Consider the following 12,170-nt stretch of genomic DNA (forward strand, 5'->3'; position numbering starts at 1 on the left):
TTTGCAATGCACGAACACAAACAATTTCTCACTAGAAACCCTAGCTTCGATCGAATTCAGATTGAATTCTCACACAAATGAACTCACAAATCTCTAATTGCACTCTTAATCTCCTTCGTTTGTAGCTAACCTAGCTATTGTAACTTGTTAGGTCCAAGGTTTCACCTACTAATTTTGATGATAACAAACCAACACAATTATTTAAATAAAAGAACATTTACTTGTGGTGAAATTATTTTTGGTACAAGCTTTATTTGATGAAGAAAGATTTGGTGAAGATCTAAACAAAATATGGAGAAGAAGATATTACGAGATGGAATTACGGGAGAAGATATGGAAGAAAAAGATTTGCCCAAATCAAGTTAGAAGAATCATGGAAAGGATATTTACTACAATCTTATGAAAGGAAAATATTCTATAAAAGGGAAGAAGATATTTTGTTACTTAAGGAAGATCCAAAAATGATGGAGTATCAAGATATGCCGACGTCTCAAGTGCACAAAAGTTTCCACATTCAAGTGATCAAAATTCAAATTGTAGAAGATGAATGTGACTACATTCAAATTAATATAAATCAAGATCCGAGGTGAAATGAAGAGGATCTTTAAATTCCCTTGGGTTGCTTTAATAAGATCTCATTTGTACTAGAAGAATATTAGTCATTCTGGAAGAAAGATATTTATTACCGTAGCAAATCTTATGAAGGATATGGTTGATATTATTTGCTACATTACTACAAGTATTATTGTGGAGAGAAATTATTTACCAAGATATTTGAAAGGAAGCAGATCAAAAGGATAGATTTTATTGGTTGAATAAATGATACTATTGTTTACTACAATTAAGGAATCAAGGAGCATAATTGTCAACATTCTAGAATGGAAAGGAAATCAATATGAAGGGCAATTCCTTAAAATTATTCAAAAGCTCTCTCGCAATAGGAAAGGTGAGAAAAGTGATCATTTATTGATAGTACAACATTCAAGGAAGAAAGAGATTATACAAGGAAATTCAATAGCCAAAAATATTCATTCAAGGAAAGAAGATATATTTCAAGACCTACATGAAGCTTAGAGGAAAGCAACAAGCCGGCACCGCCTTATTCAAAGACAGTCCAGATTCAAAGAGGAGCAACCAGATATCTAAGTCCACGATTCATGCAACAGCTAATTAATTATTGAAGACTATAAAAAGAACAAGGAGAACAAGAAAATAGGCACGCAGCCACTTATACTTTCGTCTCAACCTTCTCAAGTTCTTTGCTCTACTTTTCATAAGCATTGTAATCCTGAGTGACTTACTGTGTAAACAAAAAAAAAAAAGAGGAGAGATATAGTATAGTTGGTGAGGCTTTGTATTGAGAAGTTGTGTCATTGTTCATTTCTTTAGTGAGCGAGTGAAAATCAAAGAGTCGTTGTTGGTGAGCGAGTGAAAAACCAACCTTGTGCGTTGTTGGTGAGCGTGTCAAAATCAACCCTTGTTCGTTGTTGGTTAGCGAGTGAAAACCAACCTTGTGAACATTGGTGGTGAATAAGGAAAACCATAAAGGCTGTACTCAACTCAAACTACAAAGAGCTTAAAGAGATAACCTCCTTGCAACACAAGGGACCGGATTAGATACCACATTGGTTGCCACTAGTATAAAAATTTACGGTGTCATTTATTTTATTGCTCTCATATTATATTCTCGCACTTACTATTTGTTGTGGTTAATACTTGTGCAAATCGAAGGACTAACAATTTTGTATAGGTTGTCTCACTATCTGATTGATCGGAACCAAACAAGATAGTCGACTAGATTTTTAAGCTTTTACAATTCACACACACACCCCCCTTGTACTTTCAATTGGTATCGATACTCGTTTCACATTTTTGTTTTTGCTTAAAAAGAAGTGAGGAAAGATCCATGGCGAGTGGCATCAAATTCCCATCAAGCCATGTTTCAAGAGGGACTCTCAACAAGCAGGCCACCCTACTTCAATAGTTTATACTACAATCAGTGGAAGGATAGAATGCAGATCTATGTTCAATCAACAGATTATAAAGCCTAGCTAGTTATTAAGAATGGGTCGAGGCTTATTCCGAACAATAGTGCTGGAAAGAAGGTCGAAAAAAAGACATCCATATTTTACTACACAAAAGAACAATTGGATATTATGCAAACAAATGCTAGAGCAATATACCTGCTCCATTGTGCTCTTGGTAAGAAGAATATGAGAAAATATCCTCTTGTAAAATTGCTAAAGAAATATGGACAAATTGGAAGCTATCCGTGAGTGGCACCATAAAAGATTAGGTATATCAAGAAAACATGGATAAGGCATCCAACAAAGTCAAAAGGAAAAGAAGCAAGAAGCGAGAGAGAGCTCAATCCATCCGAATCAAGAGGTCCAACAAAGAGAACATACATTGCTACGAATGTGGTAAACTGGAAATATTAAATTAAAGTGTCCTAACAACAAGAAGAAGAATTCCAAAACTTCAAGTTGGAGCGACGAGGATGAATCTGATAAAGAGAGTAATCATGGAGAAATGGCGCTCATGTGCTTCCTCGAAGGAAAAGAAACCGACAAAAATCACAGAACCTTTTCTTCGAGTGATGAGGAAGAAACCGACGAGGTATGTCATACTCCTATCATGACTTGTAATAATTGTGATGATTTGCAGAAACTCTAGATCTAGCTTTGAAAGATTTGTAAAGAATTCTTGGTGCATTCAAGAAAGTTCAACGGAGAAAAGAAAGACTTGGATATTCGACTTAAGGAATGTCGGACTAAATATGACTTACTTCAAGAAGAAAATCCACGAGTTGTACAAGCAAATGAAGACTTTGTACAAATCTTCTAGTCACCACCTTGATCAATGGAAGTCGACTTATCTCCTTAAGAACTGCCGGTTGCACGAATGAAAAGGATCCTTTAGTAGATGCCTTACTTCAACCAAGTCAACTCTAGTAAGGTTCAAGTCGACTAATAAGGCACCTGTGTGAACACTCTTATTCTCATATTACATGTCATTCGTGGTAATTCCGGACATAAAGCATTTCTAATTATGCTAGAAATCATGTAAGATCTAAATATGTTTGGAGACCCAAACACTTACGCATCTCCAACTACACAATTTACTAACCATGAAGACCCAAAAACACTTGGGTACCAAAAGCAAACTAATTTGTTTTGCAGAATTCCTTGAGTCTAGCCATAAAAATCGAATGATTCATATTTGCATAGAGGCTAATCAAGGAACAACATATGCTCCAAAGTTCATATGTATTCTACAATAATGAAGGAGCTAGAACATATGATGGTAAAGCTGAAATGATTGGTATTACTAAAGTTTATTCAAGTTTTTTCGCATTAGGCGATGTATATCGAGCTATTGATTTAAGCTTAGTCTGGTAGTAGTCAACTGTAGATAGCTTGAGTCGATTAATTGCATCATGGTACTATTTTGTTGATAACGGTTATAACATTGACCTAGAGGTTTTGAATAACTAGAAAACATGGCTTGCACTATTTTAAAATCTAAATCTGTCATAAGTTATTAGGAAAAGCAAGCATGCAATCTTTATTGATATAACATAAATTTGATTCATATATATGTGGGTCTGAGATCATTCTTAAAGGAATCACATGTATTTGCTCTCTTGGTAAGAATACTAACGCCTCATTCAAAGCCCAAGAACGTTGTATAACTTGAGGCCTTCATAACCTCTTCATATGGACTTATTCAAAATCTTGAAGGCAAGAGGTATGTATTTCTATGATTGATAATTATTCACAAGTTACATGAGTTATGATTTTTTATCTATCTTAAAGAACTCTTCATATGGATATGAAAAGGAAGAAAAATCATTTGATTATTCTCATCCTTTTGGTTGCAAATGTTTATCGTCATAGTAAGGACAAAGTGGTAAAATTCATGGTATATTCCGTAATCTTTACTACTTATAATTCTTATGGCTTTTAGACAATCAGTTATAAAGATCTTTATGCACGTTCTCTTTAGACAAATGTTCTTTGAAGTGAAATTGAGCATGAAAATGAAGAACGTACTCTAGACAACAAGCAATATATTGATGAATATGTATGTACAAGCTTAACCAGAACGTCATGATGAAGCACTGAAAATAAATGAAAGATTCCAGCAATGCAAGAAAAGTTGAACGCAAATAAAGGAGATAACATACGAGAACTTATCTCCAAGACAAACGAGTTGAAATTATGGATAATCAGATGAACCTGATTGAAATGGTAAGGTTGTGAGAACTAAGGGTAAACTTGTAGCCCAAGGTTTCACAGCAAGAAGGTTTGTTTCATTCTTGAGATTTTATTAGTATGTTAGTTCTCATGAGCATATTATAAAGCCTTTAAACTATTTCAGAATGCATGTCAAAAGTAATTCTCTAAATGATTTTACAACTAAAAAATATTTTGTCAAGCATATCCCAATAGTTTATCTTCTAAAAGAATACTTATTCTACCAGAATTTTTTTGATTTGAAACCATCCCAAGAGAACAGTAAGAGAAGTTGATTTCTCTTTGTTCCAAAAATCATTTTCAAAAATCATGATTGTAATTCAATAGTTGCCTATATTTATATCATGTAGTACTAACGATAAGGTGTATAAGGAATTTCATAAGATTTTACAAGGTATTCGAACTTGGGTTGATTACGAGGGTGAGTTAACATTCTTCTTCAAGTTTCAAATAATACAAAAGTAGATGAGAGGTTCTTTAGCGAAGCCAAGTATCCAAAGGGAGTACTCAAGAGATTTTGTATGGAAAATTCATTATGCTTGAATACTCTAGTAAGCTCATCCTATCTCTTTTGCAAAGAAGAACATCGGAAAGTACACAAATCAAATGAAGTGTCAAGCGGATAAACGATTACATGAAAGTCGCATTTTGAGGAAATTGAATATCAAATGGAGCTATTTTCTCACATTGAAGAAAGGAATTAGGTTGATACTATATGGTGGATAATTTTATATCCTTTTCTGGTGAGAAAGATTCATTTTTTCTCTTTAACTCATATGCTTCTATTATTTGTGAGTTTGGAAGTACATGATTTTCTTTTCCTATAACCTACTCTTAAAATTGGCTCAAAATATTTTGCCACTATTTTACATTATGAAAACTTCGCTCAATTTTTTTCCGGATTGATTGTCCTTTAGCTATCATGTGTGATTTCTTCAATTGGTACTTACAAACGCTCTCAATTGGCTCAAAATGTTTTCACCATTTGGTTATTATGCTTTATGTGGTTCGCAACTCTTTTGATATATCTCTAATAGTTATTTTTCTCAAACTAGAGCAAAATTCCCTCTTATCAAATTGAATATTTAAAGGTATTCTTTTTACATGATCCTTGAATACTTATGGATTATGGTTCTCAATTGACTTATATTGATCACTATATTAGCTAGATCTATTATGTGTTAAATGCTATATCCCATGTAATATGTTAGCATTTTGTAATTCACCCTTTTAATGATGGCAAAAGGGGGAGAAGTTTCCTGTACAAAACGTTTGCCATGTTAGTATTTTCAGACAGGAAATACATAAGGAATAGGGAGAAAGCATGAACTGAGGGGGAGCCTTTCATTTCATGTCGTGCTCCAAGAATCAAAGAACATACGTTCAGGGGGAGTTCACTAATTCAGGGAAGTCCACATCCTTCTTATCATCTTTGATTTAGTCTTTTATTAAAATTGAAAGTTTTGTACGCAATGGTTTGCCATCATCAAAAAGGGGGAGATTGTTAGGTCCAAGGTTTCACCTACTAATTTTGATGATAACAAACCAACACAATTATTTAATAAAAGAACATTTACTTGTGGTGAAATTATTTTGGTACAGTTTATTTGATGAAGAAAGATTTGGTGAAGATCTAAACAATATATGGAGAAGAAGATATTACGAGATGGAATTACGGGAGAAGATATGGAAGAAAAAGATTTTCCCAAATCAAGTTAGAAGAATCATGGAAAGGATATTTACTACAATCTTATGAAAGGAAAATATTCTACAAAAGGGAAGAAGATATTTTTGTTACTTAAGGAAGATCCAAAAATGATGGAGTATCAAGATATGCCGTACGTCTCAAGTGCACAAAAATTTCCACATTCAAATTATCAAAATTCAAATTGTAGAAGATGAATGTGACTACATTCAAATTAATATAAATCAAGATCCGAGGTGAAATGAAGAGGATCTTTAAATTCCCTTGGGTTGCTTTAATAAGATCTCATATTTGTACTAGAAGAATATTAGTCATTCTGGAAGAAAGATATTTATTACCGTAGCAAATCTTATGAAGGATATGGTTGATATTATTTGCTACGTTACTACAAGTATTATTGTGGAGAGAAATTATTTACCAAGATCTTTGAAAGGAAGCAGATCAAAAGGATAGCTTTGTTGGTTGAATAAATGATACTATTGTTTACTACAATTAAGGAATCAAGGAGCATAATTGTCAACATTCTATGAATGGAAAGGAAATCAATATGAAGGGCAATTCCTTAAAATTATTCAAAAGCTCTCTGCAATAGGAAAGGTGAGGAAAGTGATCATTTATTGATAGTACAACATTCAAGGAAGAAAGAGATTATACAAGGAAATTCAATAGCCAAAAATCTTCATTCAAGGAAAGAAGATATATTTCAAGACCTACAGGAAGCTTAGAGCAAAGCAACAAGCTGGCACTACCTTATTCAAAGACAGTCGGATTCAAAGAGGAGCAACTAGATATCTAAGTCCACGATTCATGCACGGCTAATTAATTATTGAAGACTATAAAAAGAACAAGGAGAACAAGAAAATAGGCACGCAGCCACTTATACTTTCGTCTCAACCTTCTCAAGTTCTTTGCTCTACTTTTCATAAGCATTGTAATCCTGAGTGACTTACTGTGTAAACAAAAAAAAAAAAGAGAGAGATATAGTATAGTTGGTGAGGCTTTGTATTGAGAGGTTGTGTCATTGTTCATTTCTTTGGTGAGCGAGTGAAAACCAAAGAGTCGTTGTTGGTGAGCGAGTGAAAAACCAACCTTGTGCGTTATTGGTGAGCGTGTCAAAACCAACCCTTGTTCGTTGTTGGTGAGCGAGTGAAAACCAACCTTGTGAATGTTGGTGGTGAACGAGGAGAACTATAAAGGCTGTACTCAACTCAAACTACAAAGAGCTTAAAGAGATAACCTCCTTGCAACACAAGGGTACTGGATTATGATACCACATTGGTTCCGAACCAGTATAAAAATTCCTGGTGTCATTTATTTTATTGCTCTCATATTATATTCTGCACCCTTACTATTTGTTGTGGTTTATACTTGTGCAAATCGAAGGACTAACAATTTTGTGCAGGCTGTCTCGCTATCAGTCGACTGGAACCAAACAGTAGTCGACTAGATTTTTAATAGGCTTACAATTCACCCCCCCCCCCCTTTGTACTTTCATAACCTAGCTGCTCTGATACCATGTTGAGAGAATTCAGCCATGGAAGAATCAATTATCACAAGGAAGAGAGGAGAAACTTCATTTTTGAACTTGAACTGAATGTACAGTACAAGGATATATATAAAACTTACTCCACTAGCTAGTCTAACTAACTAATCATTTACAGCTGTCACTAACTAACTATTTGCAACTAACTCCTCTAACTTTAAGTTATTACATCATTAGTCCCACAACCTTCTACATTGAATCACTTGATAAGATTCAAATTGGAAAATGGTGAAACCAATCTGTTGTTTCACAAAAAGAAGAAGCGGGAGTAAGTCACATGTTGGATCGTGACGCCCAGGAGTTCTATGTCTGCCATCATCATTGGCTTATTTTCTTTTCATGTGATCTGCACTTTGGCTCCAGAAGGATACACTCATACACTCGAATTCGAGTTTGAATCTGCAGCAATAGTGATATCACGCAATCACTATTATGAATGCTCCGCAACAACTCAATATCTCTTTAAGATTGTTAGAAAAAATAGGTAAATATAATCGAAGAAGAAATGACTTTGAGGCATGGAATAATCGACTTTCCTTAAAGAGATATTGCCCGTATATAAATTGGGGAAAATACAAGCAATTCCCTTCAGGATACAACAAAGCCCATGTTTATACCATCAAATTTTTCTATATGCTACTTCAAGAGTGTCCTTTTATTTATGGAATTTGAGAGATGACTTTTCAGAATAGTCATGTCTTTTCACGAACAGATGTGTCTATTCAACTTAAGACCTCTTATATTACAAACTATCTAACATCTTCTTCCTGCCAAAGAGAGAAAAATAAAAAGAGCTAAATGAGCAATTTCAATTTCCATGTATTCTATCATTCAGGTAGTTTATTTCAAGCGGTTTTTCGCACAGCTTGCTTGTGTGTTGGTTCTATTAGTATAACGTATTTGGTCGAAGAAGCATTCATTTGAAGTAAATCGCCAATCTATACGATTGTTATCACAAAAGGGTAATTATAAGAAATTGAATACTTTCTTTTTGAAAATATTACTTCGACATAAAGGGGCTCTTCTAAATGTTGAGAGTTTTAATAATGTTAACTTAAAAAAGGAACACGTGCCTAACCTCACTGTTTAGCTTTGTCGGGATTCATGAACGGTGACCCAAAACTTTCATTTTATTGCGCTAAAGTTATTAAATTATTATTGCACAGGTGCAAGATATAATGTAGAATATGTTGAGGATGCGATCCTTAATAGTTCACTGTGGCGGAGGCCAATGTCCCCGGGGTCTCAAGAAAAGTAAAACAGCCTTGTATAACATTGTAGGATGCTTATGTCGGAATATTTATCAAAGAGTAACTCAACTTTGCTTAAATATGTCACATGAATTTTTATTTTTTTTTGGCTTTTTCATCTAGTGTCATGTACCTGCATTGGAGCCCGACTAAATCCAGATGGCCCATTCGGTGGAAGCGCTCCCTGTCAAGGATTTTTCATAGCTAGGACTCGAAACCGAGACATCTGGTTAAGAGAGGAGCAATCTTATCCACTGCACCACATCCTTTGGTTGTCATGAAGTCAAACTACATCACATTCTCACGTGTTGTAACCACTAGTGAATTTGGTGCCACAAAACTTTTAATGGTCCAATCCACAAGAGCAGATAATAAAAAAGAAGTTCAGTGTTTCAGTCCAAAACGTATTCGAATCCGTTCAATCTCAACTCGAATCACTCACATAAGTCAATAATAGTTGTAACAGATTAAGTCACAAATAGTTTTGGCAACTTCATGACATGTTCAAAAAATTGTCAAGCACTCAAAAAAAGTTAAAACGATGGATTGGAGTATTACAAGACCGGCCCGTGAAATAGTTTCTCATAATTCAAAATTTTAAATTCACTCTCTTAAACAGAACTGATTTTAGCAGCTTTCTTTCTAATAAATTGCTAAAAAAAACTCAAGATAGTGTTAATCTCAACATGCTTAATTAATAACCTTCCTCTTGTAAACAAAAAAGATTCTAGCGATTTCCCCCCTAATGGATTGTTGACTTTTTTCTCAAGATTGCTTCAACCTCAAACATAAATGCTTCTTTCCTTTTGTACAAAAAAAAATTATGTATATCTACTTATTAATTTTGCCCCTTATAAATAGCTATGTTTTCCCCCATTGTGGTACTAAGTTATATACTCTAAGCATATATCCAGAAAGAATAAGTTTTAAATGGAGTTTCCCAAGTTTTTGGTTGTTTTCCTTCTCTTAGTTGTTCCATTTTCAACTGCATCAAATCCTCTTGGTAAATCGCATAAGATACCTTGACATACTTATATTTTAACTTTGCATGTTAATCTTTATTTTTTGTTAATTTTAATCTTCTTCTTCTTCTTCTTTTCTTCTTTTTTTTTGTGTGTGTGTGTGTGTGTGATAGGTACCACAAATGATGTAGAGAGGCCATTTTGCTTTAAGACATGCACGCCTGACTTTACATCGGAAGATTGCCAATTTGATTGCAAAGGCCGAGGGTTTGACTATGGATCATGTGATAGTAATCGTTGTTGTTGTCGTCACAACGAAGCTAATGTATTAAATCTGCATATTTAAAAATTTATAATAAACTATGTCAGCTTATATGGTTGGATTTTCTTTTCCCGGGCCTCCTTAATTGAAAAATGATCTTTATTTACTCTCCTTCCTTCGCCTTTTTCTGCCTCTCGCTGGTTAACCGCCAAATAGAATAAAGAGAAAAAATAGTTATGTTTTTAATGTGTTTAGACGTTGATTTCAAGCACTAGAGTGCACATGTCTAGGATAGACGTCATCCTCTACTTCTTCCAACCCATGAAGTGATTATTAACCGATGAATATCTGGAGCGGTAAACGGACGGACCAGAACGGATATGAATAGGTCGAAAACGGATTAAATAAAAATGAATAAAATATGTGATTAGCTCATATTTAAAACGAACAAAAAATGAGTTAAACGACCAATGATATAAATATGCATATTTAAAAAATCGGTTATCCAATCTATGTTTAATGAATCAGATTGGATGGTTACTTATTGTTTTAACCATTTTGCTAGCCTTAATCACGGAAGCAAAAAATGAAGAATTCACGGTCTTTCTAATCTAAAACATATCAATCCAAAACTCAAAAATTATTTTACGAAAAAGAGCCAAATATACCCTTGAACTATTGGAAAAGGGCTAAATATATCCGCATTAATCCTATTTGTATTGGCTCCCTTCATATCATAACCTCTTCATCCTTGCCACCTCACCCTTTCTCAGTTATTTGACCTGTTGACGGTTGAAGTTGGTTGCTGCTGATCGGATGTAAACAAATACAACCCTAAATGAACGAAATTAACAGTTTGCACATTGTCTCCTTGAAACTCTATCTTTAGCACATCAATAACTATTTTTGACTAGCGCCGGCAACGGTGGCAGAAGGTGGCAACGGCGGCGTCATTGATGGAGCTTGCCTCAATTTTTAATTAATTTAAAAATAGTTAAAATAGGCCAACACTATGATGTTACGTGACCTCCGTTAAAATAAAGGGTATATTTGTGCCTAAAGTATAACGGTAGGGGTATATTTGGCCCCAAAGTATAATGAAAGGTATATTTAGCCCCTTTCCAATAGTTCAACGGTATATTTGACCCTTTTCCGATTATTTTATAAGGTTAAAATATTTCGTTGAATGTCTCAAGGGTAAACATAATAATGATCCAAACACTTGACCTAAAGCAACTTCCATATTATAATTGCTTTAGTAAATAGTTAAAAAAGAACGTTGATACGAATTTTTGTATATCAATAGACCAGCCGCTACACAGGGGTTGGCTGATATATGTCAATAGACAGGTCACTCAGGTTGCCCTTCTTCGTTCAACAACTTAGATCACTGCCACATATATCTTATATCTATCTATATAAAGAAGAAATCATGTAATAGAGGAGATTCTTATTTGTGCAAACGATACTTCAAGCTTGTAAAGCGCCAGCATGAAAAGATTAACGACACAAATAAAAAATCTAAGTAATGCCGTGATGCAAGCTTCTCTTGTTCCAAATTTAGAGATTGAATAAAAGATAAAACAAGAAGCAGGGCCGGCTCAAGGCCAAGCCAGTAATGTAATGGCTTTGGGTCCCCAAACTTTTGGGGGCCAATTTCTTATGAAGTTTTTATGGCAAATTTGTTTCGAAACTTTTCTAAATATGTAAATCATTCTTCAAAAAAACTTAAAGATTGTATTGTCTGAATTCATGATAAATATAACGAAGTTTGACTCTCGAAATTCGAATTGATTCACATAAATTTAGTATAAATTTTTTTTAGTCACGTGATTGATTAGCTATATTGTTAGTTGAATTTTTTTTTAGAAATATATTGATTTGAAAAAATTGTTAACAATTTTGCATTGTTCTTGGTGATTTTAAAACAATAATTAATGGATTCTCATTATAAAAGTTACAAAATTAGATTTTAAATAAAAATATATATGATGATTTTTTTTTAAAATAAAAAAAAAATTAGGGCCTCGCTATGAAGTTTGGCTTTAGGGCCCCAATCTTGTTGAGACGACCCTGATAAGGGGTTGAGACAGTTCTCCAAATATTCACTAATGAAGGACCTTAATCACAAGAAAATCATTAAAAAGACCCCATTTATTTATTATCCTTTATTTAGAATCAAAGTCTTT

At 33.9% G+C, this 12,170-nt stretch overlaps 1 long non-coding RNA gene across 1 annotated transcript; it reads left to right on the forward strand.

The window, feature by feature from the left end:
• The first annotated feature begins 9,510 nt into the window (after positions 1-9,510).
• On the forward strand, positions 9,511-10,102 carry LOC132060700 (uncharacterized). Its single transcript, XR_009415983.1, has 2 exons — positions 9,511-9,760; positions 9,893-10,102. It is a non-coding gene; the product is annotated as an uncharacterized LOC132060700 (long non-coding RNA).
• Positions 10,103-12,170: the final 2,068 nt, after the last annotated feature.

The sequence above is a fragment of the Lycium ferocissimum genome, chromosome 6, assembly GCF_029784015.1.
Source record: "Lycium ferocissimum isolate CSIRO_LF1 chromosome 6, AGI_CSIRO_Lferr_CH_V1, whole genome shotgun sequence".
Taxonomy (NCBI): Eukaryota; Viridiplantae; Streptophyta; class Magnoliopsida; order Solanales; family Solanaceae; genus Lycium; species Lycium ferocissimum.